The following is a 14,547-nucleotide window of genomic DNA, read 5'->3' as shown; positions in this document are numbered from 1 at the left end:
CCATTCTTGTTTTTTAGGTGAATGAGACCAAATTACGTCTCATCTAGATGAGTTCTAGGTACTCCCATTTATAAAATAAATAAATATTTTAAATAAGTTAGGGACGAATTTTGAGACGTTTCATACGCGGCTTTATCTTTGGACTAAAATTTTGGTGCTCCCAAATTCGTTTTGGTTTACCGCTTTTTTTATGGATGGATCCCGCGTTTGTTTTGGATTTGTTTTTTCACTAACTAATAGTATAATCGTGGGGTCGTCTCCCACGCACCCAATCTTTTCCGCTCCCAATTTCTTCAACCCACCATATCCAATCTGCGGCGGCTCCAAGCCTCACCCCGAGCGGTGCGCTCTGCCGGCTACGTCTGGTCTCCTCCGTCGACGACCTCACCAGTCAGTGCCCGGCCGGCTTCCCTTGTCCTCCTCGTCCCCAGGCCGCACCTCTCTTGGCGTCGTCCTCAACGTCCGCAAGCCGGGTCCAGGCCGGCGTCATCCTCCTGCCAAAATTCTGCCACATCAAGCCGGTGCACCCTCGAATCCCATCTGCTGTACAATTTACCATTATACAGTAATCAAGCAGGTGCTCCCTCGAATCCCATCTGCTCTACAGTTTACCATCATAACAATACATCTTTCATTTACGCATCTCACGCCTCTTATATCCAGATTAGTTGTCAACAAATCTCACCATTAGGACCAACCAGCATTAATCAGGGAACTCATGTATCAGATTCAGATCTGATGGAGCAATCACATTGGTGGTGCGTCCTGCAACTTGTGTACACATTTTCTGTTCTTTATCCCACCCTGTAACTTACGAATCGGTAGTTCGCCCTTTTAGCGGAAAAGGAGCGAGTACATTAATCTGGTTTACTAGCAGGTGCTACCTCGAATCCCATTATGCCAGTATGATAGAATGACTTGCCATTAAGCTGGTTGCATTTGCTTGTTGTAAGAGAGCTTCACTTTAATCTGCTATCACAACATGATTCCTACCCGCATCTTTTAAGAGCAATTTAATAAAATGACACAATTTTCCTCATACTTTGATCCTATGACACACCTTTCACTTTCTTTGATAAAATGGCACACTTTAGACTGATAGTTGGCCAAAAGGGCACAAACTGATCTTTTTCCTCTATTTCTAGATCAAAGAGCCTGCACGTTACATTATTTGGGACGATTTTGCCTTCCTGCACCAAAATTAGCCGCGAGACAGAAGGAGAGGAACAACAGGGCCGCCACCTCGCCATCCTTCCTCCCAGGCGCTGCTCTTCTCCCGCCGTCGCCTTGCCGTGCTCTGCCCACCCGTCCATTCATGTGGAGGGGGAGGCGTGAATGTCTCGTGGTGACCTCGATGCACCCTCGCCAAGCGGCGGAAGGCAAGCACCGCTTCTTGCTCTCGCCGCGCTGTTCTTTCGAAGTGTGCCTTGACATCTTCTTAATGCCGCCGCGTGACCCTCTCTTATGCCCTGATGTCGACGCTGCCGTGCACCATATTGGGTGTCCCTCTTGTGGTTCGCTCGCTTGCATTGGTCGCTCGGCCTGCTAGAGCGTGCGTTGTTCGCTCACGTCGCTAAAGCTACTGGCTAGCTGTAGCTTTTGTACTTGCTCGATGCTATCTTTGTAACGGACGTAGTTGCTGCCTGAAGAAAGTAATTGGCTCTAAATATTGCTACGAGTTGCTAGCTTAGTTGCAGCTTCTGACAACAACAGGATATGGATGCTTGTTGATTCAGATATTTAGGTAGCACACTTTGGCAGCATGTAGGGATGTAATCAACATACACATGATATGGCACACTTCACAACATGGGGTAGGGATGTGGAGTTGCGAGGATAGGAGGACTTGAGAGCAGGAATCAAACTGCACGGTCTGAAAAAGTGGCCACTGTTTGTTGGAGACAAAGGGGAAAAGCTGCGGCGAGGCGATGGCACGAGAACGGGCTAAGCATGGCGAGATGGCAATGGGGAACGCACAGCTTGTCAATAGGAAGGACGGCAGAGCTGTTCTTCCTATCCTCCTGTCTCGTGCCTGTTTCTTGTATCGACTGATAGGTTTAATTGAACTAGAGGAAACAAGCTAAAGGGCAAAACCGTCCCAAATAATCTGATGTGCGGGCCCATATGTAGAAATAGAGGAAAAAGTTTCGCTTGTGCCATTTTGTCTAGCTATCAATGAAGCATGTGCAATTTTATCAAAAAAAAAAGAAAGGTGGGTCATATGATAAATGTACGAGGAAAAGTGTTGTCATTTTATCAAATACCTCATCTTTGATTAACTATGTATAGCTTTAGCTTTCGCAAACCAGCGTCTGTTGGCTTGCCCTACTACTTACGAAGCAAAATGACATGTCTATGTGGTCTGCACTTTATTAGTTATACATGGCTTCACATGACTGTGTGCAGCAGACAGGGCGTACTTCTTGTTTCACCACTAATTAACTGTACATATTGTTTTCATGCTTTTCTTTACTTTAGCTACGTAGATGCTTAGTATGTTTCATAATTTTACCATTTGTGGAAGTCTTTCTGCATCTTAATTAGGCATGAGTAAGATCGGAACAAGCCAAATTATGTACATTTTGAAATATATCCAAACTAGATATAGTTTGAGTCAATTCAATCACATACGCTTGCATGGTTATGCCAATTGTTGTTTGCCTGCCAATCTGTTACAACTTTGAAACATTTTAGGTCAAAAAGCCAAAGCTGACCACTCCAACACAACCTAAGACATTTGTGCTCCAAGACAACGTCAAGACATTTGCAGGGAACATCTCTCACAGTTTCATCATAGAACATTTCATCTTGCACCAATCCAAAAGCTTATGTTCTAAACTTCTCTCTGTTAATTTTTTTCTTCCAGGGTAGCTGAGAATTTAGAATTGGAATGCATTGCAGGAGCAAGGAGCAACCACACAAGAATTAGTCTTTAAATGAACACATATTATGTATAATCTATGGAAAGCTTAGTTCTAGTTTGTAGTATCTTTTAATTATTTACATATTTCACATGAATGTTTGATCTGATTCAGTTGTGAACTCCATGTTTCCATACACTTTTAGTGGATGTATTTGTTCCTATATTTGGTACAAAGGATGCTAATTCTAAGAATGGATTGCTTGCGAATGCAATTGCTGATGTGGATTGATGCCTTTATATATTGATATTTGATCAATCTAAACATCCATCCCTATCATAATAAAGTAACTGAATTTGAAATGAGGAATACAAGGTAATATTAATAATCAAATACCGATTAAAGTAAAATACCGCATAGCCACAAACAAGCTTATTCACATTAAGAGGCAAATATGACGTCTCAACATAGCGTCTATAAGCAATGGGCCCACATGAGTAGAGGCGTGATACAAGCGTGTAATAGAACGTCTCTATTTTTGTAGAGATGATTTTGAACGACCCAATATAGCGTCTCATACCACGTAGACACGCTAACAAAGCATGCCTACCTCTTTTGAGACGGTCCGTGGGGAGACGCTCGAAGGACGCTTTACTAAATCGACTCTAGTTTTGCCTAGAGATGAAATAACGCGTCTCTAGCTATGAAAATGAATGTATCTACACATAGTTTTTCCCGTAGATCTCGGCACGGTCTGGATCCTCGTCGGCGCCGGCTGCGCCCTCCTCGGCCTCGATTCCTCCATTTTCGGAGGTCAATTCCGCATATGGCTTCCCCCCGAGCACGGCCAGGCGAGTAAGATCTTGACACTCGCTTCTCCTCCTGCAATCCGTGCAAGATCAGAACCTCCTGCAGGAGACGGAACACCGGGAGAACAAGAACATGGACCAAAGAAAGAAAAATATATGCAGAATGACAAGAACAGGATGCCCTCCACGCAACCACATCCATGTAACAAAATCCGTGGGTTTTCCGCATCTACCGCCCAGATGGTTCTTCCACCTCGGGAAGAACAGACCAGCTACAGCTACAAAAATTTTCTCGAAAATAGCACGCAAACGGCAGGTAATACTTGCTCACCTCACGAACGAGCGATCCAAGAACGAACGGGAGGGCGACCAGCTCGAGCGGAAGGGGAGGTGACCGCGCGCTTCCTGCGCCGGCGGCTCTGGCCTCAGGCTGGAGCTCCAGAGCAGTATTCGCAGCTGAGTTGATGCCTGCCAGTTTTAAAATTGGGGCTGAAATCAGCCAGTCAGAAAGAACGAACGAAAGAGAGGGCGGGGCAGTGCACCTGAGGTGAGGCGAGTGCTGCAGATCCGCCTCGCTAACTCCCTTCGACCCAATCCTCCGGGCAGAGCAGCGATTCATCTCCTCCCGTTGATGTGACATGCTTGACGGGGGCACCGACGAGGGAGAAGATCTGGTCGCCAGAGGGCGCCGACGGTTCCTGCGCTCCTCCCGTCGATGGGGATGCTCCAAGTCCGTCGGTCGCTCTCCTCCCGATAACGGCAACGGCGAGCTCGCTGCCCTTCATGGCCGTCAGAGGCTAGCACAAGGGAGGGGCAGGTCAAAATCCTGTGGGGAGGAGGGAGGCGGAGAGGAGCGGCGGCTGCTTGTGCCAAAGAGAAGGAGGAGTGACGGGTGCACGAGAGAAGTGGGACGGGCGATAGAAACCTAGTCGTCTCGCTGATTGGGGACAAGGCCACGAATCCGTAGAAGCCACGAGGCGTGAGGCTATGCGAAATCCCAATATTGCCCTCGGTGGGATACGAAATTTTGGGCGGTGGCACGAGATCTTTTACCTCTGGAGAGCGCTGACGGGCCACAAGGGCCGCGCCCCAGCCACTGCAAATGATGAACGGGGCCCACACGCTAGCAACCCCACACGTTAGCGAGACCAGGTCGAAGCCGCGGAGTGAGCAAGGCCGGGAAAAAACGGTAACTATTCATTCCTATAGTGCTACTCCCAGATCCGACGGCAGAGTACGTCTGATGGCTTGATCCGGCGACCCAAACTCCATCAAGCGAACGCATCTGATGGCTGAAAGTCGTTGAGCTCCGAGGAGGCTCGGTGAGACCTTATTCTCTTATTTCTGGATGCGCCGGCCCGACATACCTTTGAGCAGGATTCTAGTCGAGGACGGGTTTAGAAGAATGGACACGCAACTTAGCCAACGCTCCCCAAATCCCTTGGCCTTGAGGACCTTGAAGAGAAAAGGCCAAGAAAGAGAATCGGACACCCTTGATATTAATCTTGACTTAGCATTTCATGAGTTGTGATTCTAAAAAAAGAAGAAGCATTTCATGAGTGGCAAGGGGCTGCATCCATGCTTGTGTCTTGCGGTTGTTATGGCGACGCAGCACAAGCGCAGGACGTGTGTGTGCATGTAGTTAGTGGAGGGCAAAAAAAGGATCAAGCAGGTGTGCGGCTTGACCGGCGAGTACGCATGCTAGCTAGTAGGTTGTGTGTGCGTGGGTCACTGTTAGTTGCATAATGCGGTGTGGCCGATTAGTGCGTGCGTGGTAGCGAGCTAGGCGTGTGTGCTAGCCTGGGTATAAAAACCCCTCCTCATGTATTGATTGAAGTGTGGTATGTGCCACCGTGCCGGGTATGTGCCCAGGCTGGAAGAAAGTGAGGCCGCTCATGCGGCGAGGCGTTTGTCGCCGAAAAAAATTGTCTACTTCTTACATCTTCGTCCGAGCCAGTGTGAGAGCGAGGCAGGCTAGGGTTTGTCCCAACAATTGGTATCATGAGGTTGGTTGTCTCTTGGGTGTTATTCACCTTGCCGGAGGCGTGCTGACGATGGCGGCGTTCGCCGGCGGCTGCGAGATGGAGCTTCGGGCCGTGTCTCGGCCTTAGGAGTTGAGCGTTGCTGCCGCTGTCACCGACATGTGTTGCCGGAGCAGAAGTAGATGGCATATGTCGCCGCAACCTGAGACGAGGAAAATGGCGTATGTCGCTGAAACGTCGGGCGTGTGTCGCCAAGAAAGAGGATGGAGGTTGCGTAAAGCGTGGTGGAGGCCGTAGCGGAGGCCATGACGACAACCACGACCGGAGCTGTAACAACTTCAGCGAAGTCAAGTCAAAATTACAGGTGAGATTGTTAGTATTAATCTTGACTTGGCATTTCATGAGTTGTTAGTGGCAATGGACTGCATGCATGCTTGTTGGCTGGGTCCTGCGGCTGTTATGGAGACGCAGCACAAGAGCAGGACGTGTGCGTGCATGTAGTTAGTGAAGAGCAAAACAGATCAAGCCGGTGTGTGGCTTGACCGGCTAGTAGGTTGTGTGCCCGTGGGTTAGTCTGTTAACAGCAACTTCAACACACCGACTCATTTTGTCCGTTTTACGTCCGCATGCATCTGTGCGGAAAAAAACTTTGCCTAACGTGTGGATCTATTTTCATTTTCTGTCCATTTTATATTCACGCAGACCCATTTTAGTTTCAAATTTAGAACAGATTTGGGTTCAAGGCGAACACAAAGCAGATGTTTTTGTGTCCTTTTCGTCCGCCTCCGTCTGCTACATGCCCCACATGGCCCATCGGCCATCCACTCACACAACTCTTTCTCTCTCTCCCCGCCATGGCGCAGTTGACGCCTCCCCTGCCGTGCCGCACCCCCATGCTTGCCCTGGCCGTACCGCGCCATGCAGCCGCTTTCGCGACCTCCCTCGGCCTCGAGGACCTTGCCGGGCGCCATGGCGGGGTGCACCAACTAGGGCCAAGGGGCATGAAGGAGGCACGAGGTGCAGCGGCACGAACGTGCGACTCAATAGCCTGTGACTTCGAGGCGCAACGGTGCGAGAGAGCGGCACCTGCTCGCGACCTCGAGGTGCAGCAGCGAAACCGAGAAGACGGTCTCTGACTGCACAAAGCTCCCACGCGACGCTCTCTGGCGCGCTGCCGGGCATCCACCCTTGCATCTGCAGTGACGAGCGTGCGTATAGGGCATGCCATGCGTGCGTGTACATGCGCAAGTACAGCTACGCCCGTGGCCCATCCGTTCTGGTCTAGCTAGCTGGCCCCAGCCCCGGCAAGCTACTGCAACGCAGCGCACATGTCCTCCGTCGACGCACGCACATGCGGCGAGCTGTGGCGTGGCGCGGGAGCTTGCGGCTGCGGGGTGAGCTGTTGCGAGGTGGCGAGCTGCGGGGTGGGCGGAGGGCAGGGAGAGCTGCTGCGGGGCGGGGCGGCGGTGCGGAGCTCGCCCTCCAGGTTTCGACTGGATGCCGATGCGAATATGTCCTGTTGAACACACCGGCCGACCTAAATGAAAAGGCGGATACGGATGGACAGACAGGCGACCTAAACGAACAAAAAGTAAATAAAATTGGTGTCTGTTTTGGTCGGCTAGTTGGAGTTGCTCTAAGTGGCCTAATGTGGTTTGGCTGATTAGTGCTTGCGTGCGTACATGATAGCGAGCTATGCGTGTGTGATAGCCTGGGTATAAAAACCCCTTCTCATGTACTGATCGAAGTGCAGTATGTGCCATCAAGCCGGGTATGTGCCCAGGCAGATAGAAAGTGAGGCCATTCGTGCGGCGATGCGTTTGTGGTCGGAAAAAATTGTCTTCTTTCACTTTCGTCCGAACAGAGTGTGAGAGCGAGGTAGGCTAGGATTTGTCCCAACACACGTTACGCTCTCCGCAACGTTCGTCGTCGTCTCGAATCCTATCTCTGCATTGGAGGAGAAATAGATAAAGGTGAGGGTGACAGAGGAAAGAATAGATGGTGCGGCGGCAGGAACCTAGGAGCTTGGGTCAGCATACATGGCTTGTATGGTCCGCAAGTTTTACTGGACCAGCAAGAAGGGAAAGGAAGACGATGTGGGTATCATGCACTAAAAAATAGTGCTCTATACGTCGCTAATAGCACGCTAGAGCGTGTTGTGAATTGTCTTGCTAAGGCTGGTCATAGTAGGGAGTATCGTACATACGATACTAGTGTATAATACTACATTTATAGTACATAGTATCATAGATTAGTATTATAGATGGTCTTATTTATTGCCATGCATGACACATACTACCTATATTACTATAATCATCTTTCTCTTCTTTAATTGTCTGCTACATAAGCATGTTTGCGAGTCCCAAGTACATGATACCGGTTATGTTACCCACTATGGCAGCCTAAATAAATCAGTGTACAATATCTCATTAATAGCGCGCTATCGTAATTTAAGGGGCCGCACTATTTTGTATTGCGTGCTATTATTTTCCCTCGTATCATGGGACAATATGACCATGTCAAAATATAAAGGGGGCCTAAGCTTTTGGGATTTGGAAATTTTCAACTTGCCATTTCTTGCACGCCAAGCATGGAGGCAGCTCCAGTAGCCAGACTCGTAAGTGCGTGCGTGGTCAAGGCTATATATTGCCCTGAGTTTGATCTTCTCTCCGCCATCATGGGCATCTGTCTGTCACAAGTTTGGAGATCAATTTGCGGGGATCAAGATGTCATGAAACTCGTCTTGGTGCGGTGGATGGGGGAAGGCAGAAACTCGAATGCTTGGAATAATGATCCTCCTCAGATGGTTGCAAACTTTTATTGTTAGAGCGACGAGAGCATGGGATACTAGTGCACTGGACGCACACTTCCTCCCCATGGACACTGAAACAGTGTGTCAAATTCCGTTGGACATGTGAATCAATCGGATTGCTGGGCATGGAACAACGAGAAAAATTGTGTTTTGACAATTCGGTCTACCTATAAACTGTTAACTGCATGGCATTTGGCGTGATTGTCCCTACCGATCGGTGCCGAGCGTAGATTGCGCCCACTCTGGTGTGTGCCATCTGCCATGCTGCCAATCAATGGCGGAGGACCCCATCGGGTAAGGTAGAGCGGCCACTCTACCTTAAATTATGACAAAAATTAATTTACATTCTGAAAAGGAGATAAGCCCGAATCTCACACAGCCATATATTATTAACAATGCAAAATCTGGTAACCGAACAATTTCGACCCGATAATAAAGCGAAGAAAAAAACCCCAGGACACATGCCTCGCGATAGTAACTCCACCAGATAGCCACTAACCTATGATACAAGACAAAATCAGTGGCGGAGTTAGCATCAAATTACGCCTAGGGCTAAGCTAGCTTGAATGATGCACTTTAGTGATTGTTTATATTTTATAAGAAGGAACACCAAAGGCTACTATTTCTAGGCCTAGGGCTATAGCCCCAACTACCCTAGGCTTGTATCCGCCACTGGACAAAATCAAAACCAAAAATACACAACTTCTAGACTACGCCGTCAAGAAGAAATCATCACCTTCAATCCACCACCTTCAGCAAGGAAACGACGCAGGCGCGCATCGACATAGCCTGATCAGGGATCTTGTGTTTTCACCAGAGTGCATAAACTCGTCACTGAAGCCGTTTGTACTAACATCCGTTATCCGGCTACCGACTCCTTGCTAACTGGATACCTCCAGAGAAAACATCGAAAGACAAAGACGTCCCATACCGTATGTCTCCCACCACTGTTGCATCACCTTAGATCCAGAAGCAACAGGCTAAACATGACACCTCCACCAGAGCAATCATGACGCACCTGCCGATAGCATGCATGACTTGACGCCTCCGCATGAGATGTCGTCCGTAGAATCTGCCGGCGGCGCCTCCGCATGCGGCACCTACCAGCGATGGGCATTGCTCAACGTCTCCGGCATAGATGCATGTGTCACTTGCTGAGCCGCATCGAACCCGATCTGTTGATGGAGGGGAAGTCCCATACCGGTGCCAGCCTCAGAAAGCTGTCACCACCTCAAGATCCAGTCTCCAAGTCACCACGGAGTCCGCCGCCGTCGAAGAAGATAGGTCGCCGCCCGATTCCGGGTGCTAGAAAGAGCACCCACTGTCGCGCCAGCTACTATCGTCGCCCATACAATGACAACCTTTGCCGCGACTGTCAGATCCGGGCACTAGGGCCAGAACCCCTCATGCATCGACCCATGGTCAGCCGTGCTCGACCTTTCGCCGCACCAACGAGCAGGCCACCACCAGAACCGCGGCCCGGGCATCCGCTACCGCTTCAGACCACTGCAGATCTAATTTGGGACAACGCATGTGCACCACGCACACAAGCACTTGAGATCTGTCCGTCGGCCGCGCAAGCGCCATTGCAGCTAGCTCCGGCTACACCCATGTGACGCCTGCCTTTGCCAAGCCTCCGCAATGCCGCACTCTCGCCGTAGGCCGAACGACCCGCCGCCATCCAGACCCCGCAAGAGAAAATGGAGGGCCCTGTTGCCGCCAATGCCAGGAGGAGCTTTGCCCGGCGTTGGCCAGGGGAGGGAGGACCGGAGAGGAGAAGTTGTCCAGCGGCTAGGTTTTCGCCCGGGTCACCTGCGGGGATGGCGACACGGGCGTCGCATGCATGAGCCTCCAGTGTGGTCAGCCATAGGCATATTCGGTTGGCATGTCAAGTTCATGCGTGGTGGTGGCCGGATCTTCTCGTCGAGGAAGAATGGAGTAGAAACGAAGAGAAGAAGTCACGGGCTAGGATAAGGGTATTGGAATGTGGGGAAAATATCCAGTGATACCAACAAACACATGACATGCCACCAACTTGAGAAGTTCAAATTTAAACATTTCAAAAAATTCCGAAAAAAAACATGGATGTTAACAACACATATGTGGACAACCCCTAAAAAATTCAGATGAAAACTTTACACACATGGAGAAACAAAAAAAAATACAAATTCAGATGTGAATAGTGTCACTTTTACTTTCGTCTTCTTTTGACACTATTCATGACAGATTTTTCTTTCTTGTTTCTCGATCGAATTTTGATTTGAATTTTTTAGGGGTTATCTAAACATGTGTTGTGAACATCCATGATTTTTTCAGATTTTTTTTGAAATGATTAAATTTGAAAAAATTTAATTGGTTGGATGGGAGCAGTTGGGAGTTGGTATCACCTGATACTTCCCCTTAAACCGTGTTCGTTTCATTGTGGGCTGAGGCGCCTAGTTAAGTGGTGGGATGGAGGATACCCTGAAGATTGTGGCTTCCAACGAATTGCTCACGAGTTCCTCAAAAAAGAAAAGAAAAAGACAATTGCTCACGTGTGTCCGTTGTTTCCTCAAGAAGAATGGATGCTACAATTAATGGCCAGACGAACATTACACAGAACAGAAAAGAATAGATCTTGGTAGCAATGTTCCAATATCTGGAGATGGTCCTGATTCAACGAAGTCATTCGGACAAGTGCCACAGCAAGAAGACATCCATAACAAGTCGAACTGCAAGTATAGATTATCAAATGGAATGATGGACAAAGAAGAGAATCTCTGCCTGACGGACAATTTTGCAAAGAAGAAAATCTCAACGAGGTTGACATAATAGATCGAGGAGGGAAGCGACCAGCCTGACGGAGACAGGAACGAGTAGAGGAGGAGGGGCGTGGGCGACGGGCGTGTGGTGCTACGCTCGCGGAGGAGAACGGAGGGGCGGTCGCCGCCCGCTGACTTGCCGGCGTCGAGGTAGATGTTGATCCGCGTCTCTGCCGCCAGCATCCTACCACCGCTGCCATCTCGTAGGTCGCCGGATCTAGCGGAAGGAAACCGTGCTACACCGCCGCCTAATACGCCATGCCACACACATACCTCGCCTCCACCGGTCCACAACCTCCGGCCACTACGCCTTATCAGCCGATCTGCTCGAAGGAGAGGAGTGAAAAGGAATACAAGGCAGCGGCGCGGCGCATCGCCGAAACAAACTAACTTTTTGGAGAGGAAAGAAGAAGGTGCGTGGGGCTCGAGGCAGGCTCCTCTCTTTCTTCCTTCTAGACGAAGGAAAGGAACGGTGGTACGAGGGAGACGAGAAGGCGCTTGTCTTGTGTGCGTTTCTAGACGAAGTAAATCTACGATGTGGCATAGGCGAGCAATCGCTGGGGAGGTGTTATCCGGGGTACGTATATACCAGCGACAGTAAAAATATTTGGCATGGCACGCGTGAGCGGACGCTTTTGATGCACACCTTATTGTTTTGGATTTGCATGATGTTACTTGTAGTACTAGTCAGACTAAGTACTAGCAAACTTTATTCATATACACGGCACATCGGCCAGAGATCGGCAGAGAGCACAACACGCAATGATAAAGATCGAGGGTGCAAAGCCGCAGGCGGTTTAATTGACAGCCATTAGACTACTCATAATGGGAGTAACATAGATGGTAATATTGTATATATATATAGACAAATAAATGATGTAGCAAGTAATTAATAAAGAAAAACATACATGTGGTAATATATCTAGTTACTCATAGTATGAGTAACATCACACATATCAAGACAAGATGAGTCTACAATTTAATAAATAAAATGTTGCATGACCGGAAAATGCCAACGGAGGCCGAGCTCCAGGGAGCTCGGTATTTTGAAAAAATCAAAATTTATATTTCAAAGTTTCAGAAAAATTCAAAACAAAATTCCACGGTAACTTAATAGATTTCCGCACGAACGTGTAAGAAAATTATTTGAATTTGTTGTGATTTGTAGGCTGTACAAAAAAACAAAAATCCGGCCCAACAACAAAAAATACTGGCCCATTTTAGAAATACGTTTTTGTCTTTTTTCTGTACGCCACGTGTGAAAGTATTTGGTTTTGAATTTTTGAACAGACGCAATACACATGTGTGAAAGTGTATACAAACAATTTCAAAAAATTTCACCTTGTGGAAATTTGTATTTTGAAAACGAGCTCCGTGGAGCTCGGCCTCCAAAAGCCCTCACTCGTTGCATGACATCACACATATCTTACTTCCCACTATAGTGTGCAGTTACCAGGATTAGTCATGTGTTTAGTGAGCAGGCAACCAGTGCATGCAGTGAAGATGTGGTCTACGTGCACAGGGGTCAAGTGTTTGCTAGTGGCAGGCTACATGCATGGAATAAACTGGCCGAGTCGTGTGGCCGTTGCGTGAGATTCGGCCTGCTAATGCTGAACGTGCGTGCATGAAGGTAGTGATGAGTGAACAAAGTTACACTTTCACGCCTCCTCTCTAAAAAAAGGTTAGGGTTCCTCTACCTCCCGTCAATGTTGTGGTAGTGTGGTCGGTGGCCTTAGGGCCATGAGACGCAGTGGATCCTAGTCCTTCTCGGCGGGAGGGCTCCTTTTTTAGATGTATCTTTTAGTTTTGTTAGGATTTGTGTTCTATTCAGGAAAGTGAGATGGCGGCGGCTTCCTGAAGATGGAATAAGATTATTTTTTCTCGCCTAGCCCTCGTCCCAACGATGTGTCTAGCATCATCCGTGGGTGCGTGGAGGTGTCTCCTCGGTGGATGTGTCTTTGGTGGATCTGCTCGGATCTGATTGTCGTTGGTGTATATTCATATTGGATCCTTATGATCCCCGCTACTCTTCATCGGTGGCGGTTGTTATTCTGGTGTGATGATCCTATGAGGCCTTAGCCCAACCACTTCTCAACTGTCTACTACAAGTTCGCTCGGCTACAACGAGGGAGGGGCAATAACGGCAGCACGCCTTTGGTTCGCTGCAGTGTTTGTAGTCTACACTAGATGGTCTATGAATCTGGATGTATTTTTATTATTTTTTATATTCGTTGTACTGTCATGATTGAAAATGAATAGACCGGAAATTTTCCCAGGATCAAGTAGGCGTGACTTCACCGTCGTCTCTGCATGCTAGGTACCTTTTTTTCTATGCTCAACATACACCTTATATTTATCCATGTTAAAATTTGAAACTTCTCATAGCTCATTTGTTATATTTAAGAAATTTAATGCATTTAATGGATATAATTCAAATTTAAACTATGAGTACATCAAACAGTGCACAAGAATGGTTTGAAAAATAATATGTAGGGTCTGGACTATATTTGTATGCCTTATACAAGCAATGAAAATAAATTTCAATGGTCTATTGGTTTTCAAATGTAGAAAATATAGATTTGAAAAACACAAACCTTGGCGTGTTGTCACCATATGACATCGGTGTGCCGTGGTAAAGGATTCAGAAAATTTCATCAAAGTTTTGGTATACACTCTTTAGATATTGAACCATGTCTGAGAAAGACTTGTAGCTTCGAGGGTGAATGCACCAAGTTTGAAGGCAAATTCACATTTCCTTCATTGTTTGGCCTCGTTTTTTTCTACTATGAACATACACCATAGAATATTCCTCCATGTTAAACTTGGTGCTTTTCAGAGCTCATTTTGTCTATTTAAGTCATTTGGTGCATTTCTACGTATTTAATGGATATAATTCAAATTTGAACTACGAGTATGTGAAAGAGTGCGGAAAAATGGTTTGACAAAACATATCTAGGGTCTCGAGCATATTTGTATGCCTTATACAAGAAAATAAAAGAAATTTCAAATATCTATGTGGCAAGAGACAACCATGAACAGGGTATTTATTGGTTTTTTAATTTGAGAAAATATAAATTAAGTCTGAAAAACATGAAACTCAGCATGATGTCATGACATGACCTTAGTATGTCACAATAAAAGTTGAGAAGCTTACACAAAAGTTTTAATGTACACTCTTTAGAAATCGAACCATCTCGGAGGAAGAATCATGATTTCGTGAATGAATTGAACAAGTTTGATGGCAAATTAAAAATTCCTTCATCATTTGACCTTGAATTTTTT

At 47.4% G+C, this 14,547-nt stretch overlaps 1 long non-coding RNA gene across 1 annotated transcript; it reads left to right on the top strand.

Annotated features, from left to right (window-relative positions):
• Nucleotides 1-292: 292 nt before the first annotated feature.
• LOC119330403 lies at nucleotides 293-3,027 on the top strand. The gene is made up of 2 exons (XR_005160105.1): nucleotides 293-577; nucleotides 664-3,027. It is a non-coding gene; the product is annotated as an uncharacterized LOC119330403 (long non-coding RNA).
• The last annotated feature ends 11,520 nt before the right edge of the window (nucleotides 3,028-14,547 follow it).

This window comes from Triticum dicoccoides, chromosome 1A, assembly GCF_002162155.2.
Source record: "Triticum dicoccoides isolate Atlit2015 ecotype Zavitan chromosome 1A, WEW_v2.0, whole genome shotgun sequence".
Classification (NCBI taxonomy): domain Eukaryota; kingdom Viridiplantae; phylum Streptophyta; class Magnoliopsida; order Poales; family Poaceae; genus Triticum; species Triticum dicoccoides.
This window is presented reverse-complemented; position numbering and strand designations above follow the sequence as displayed.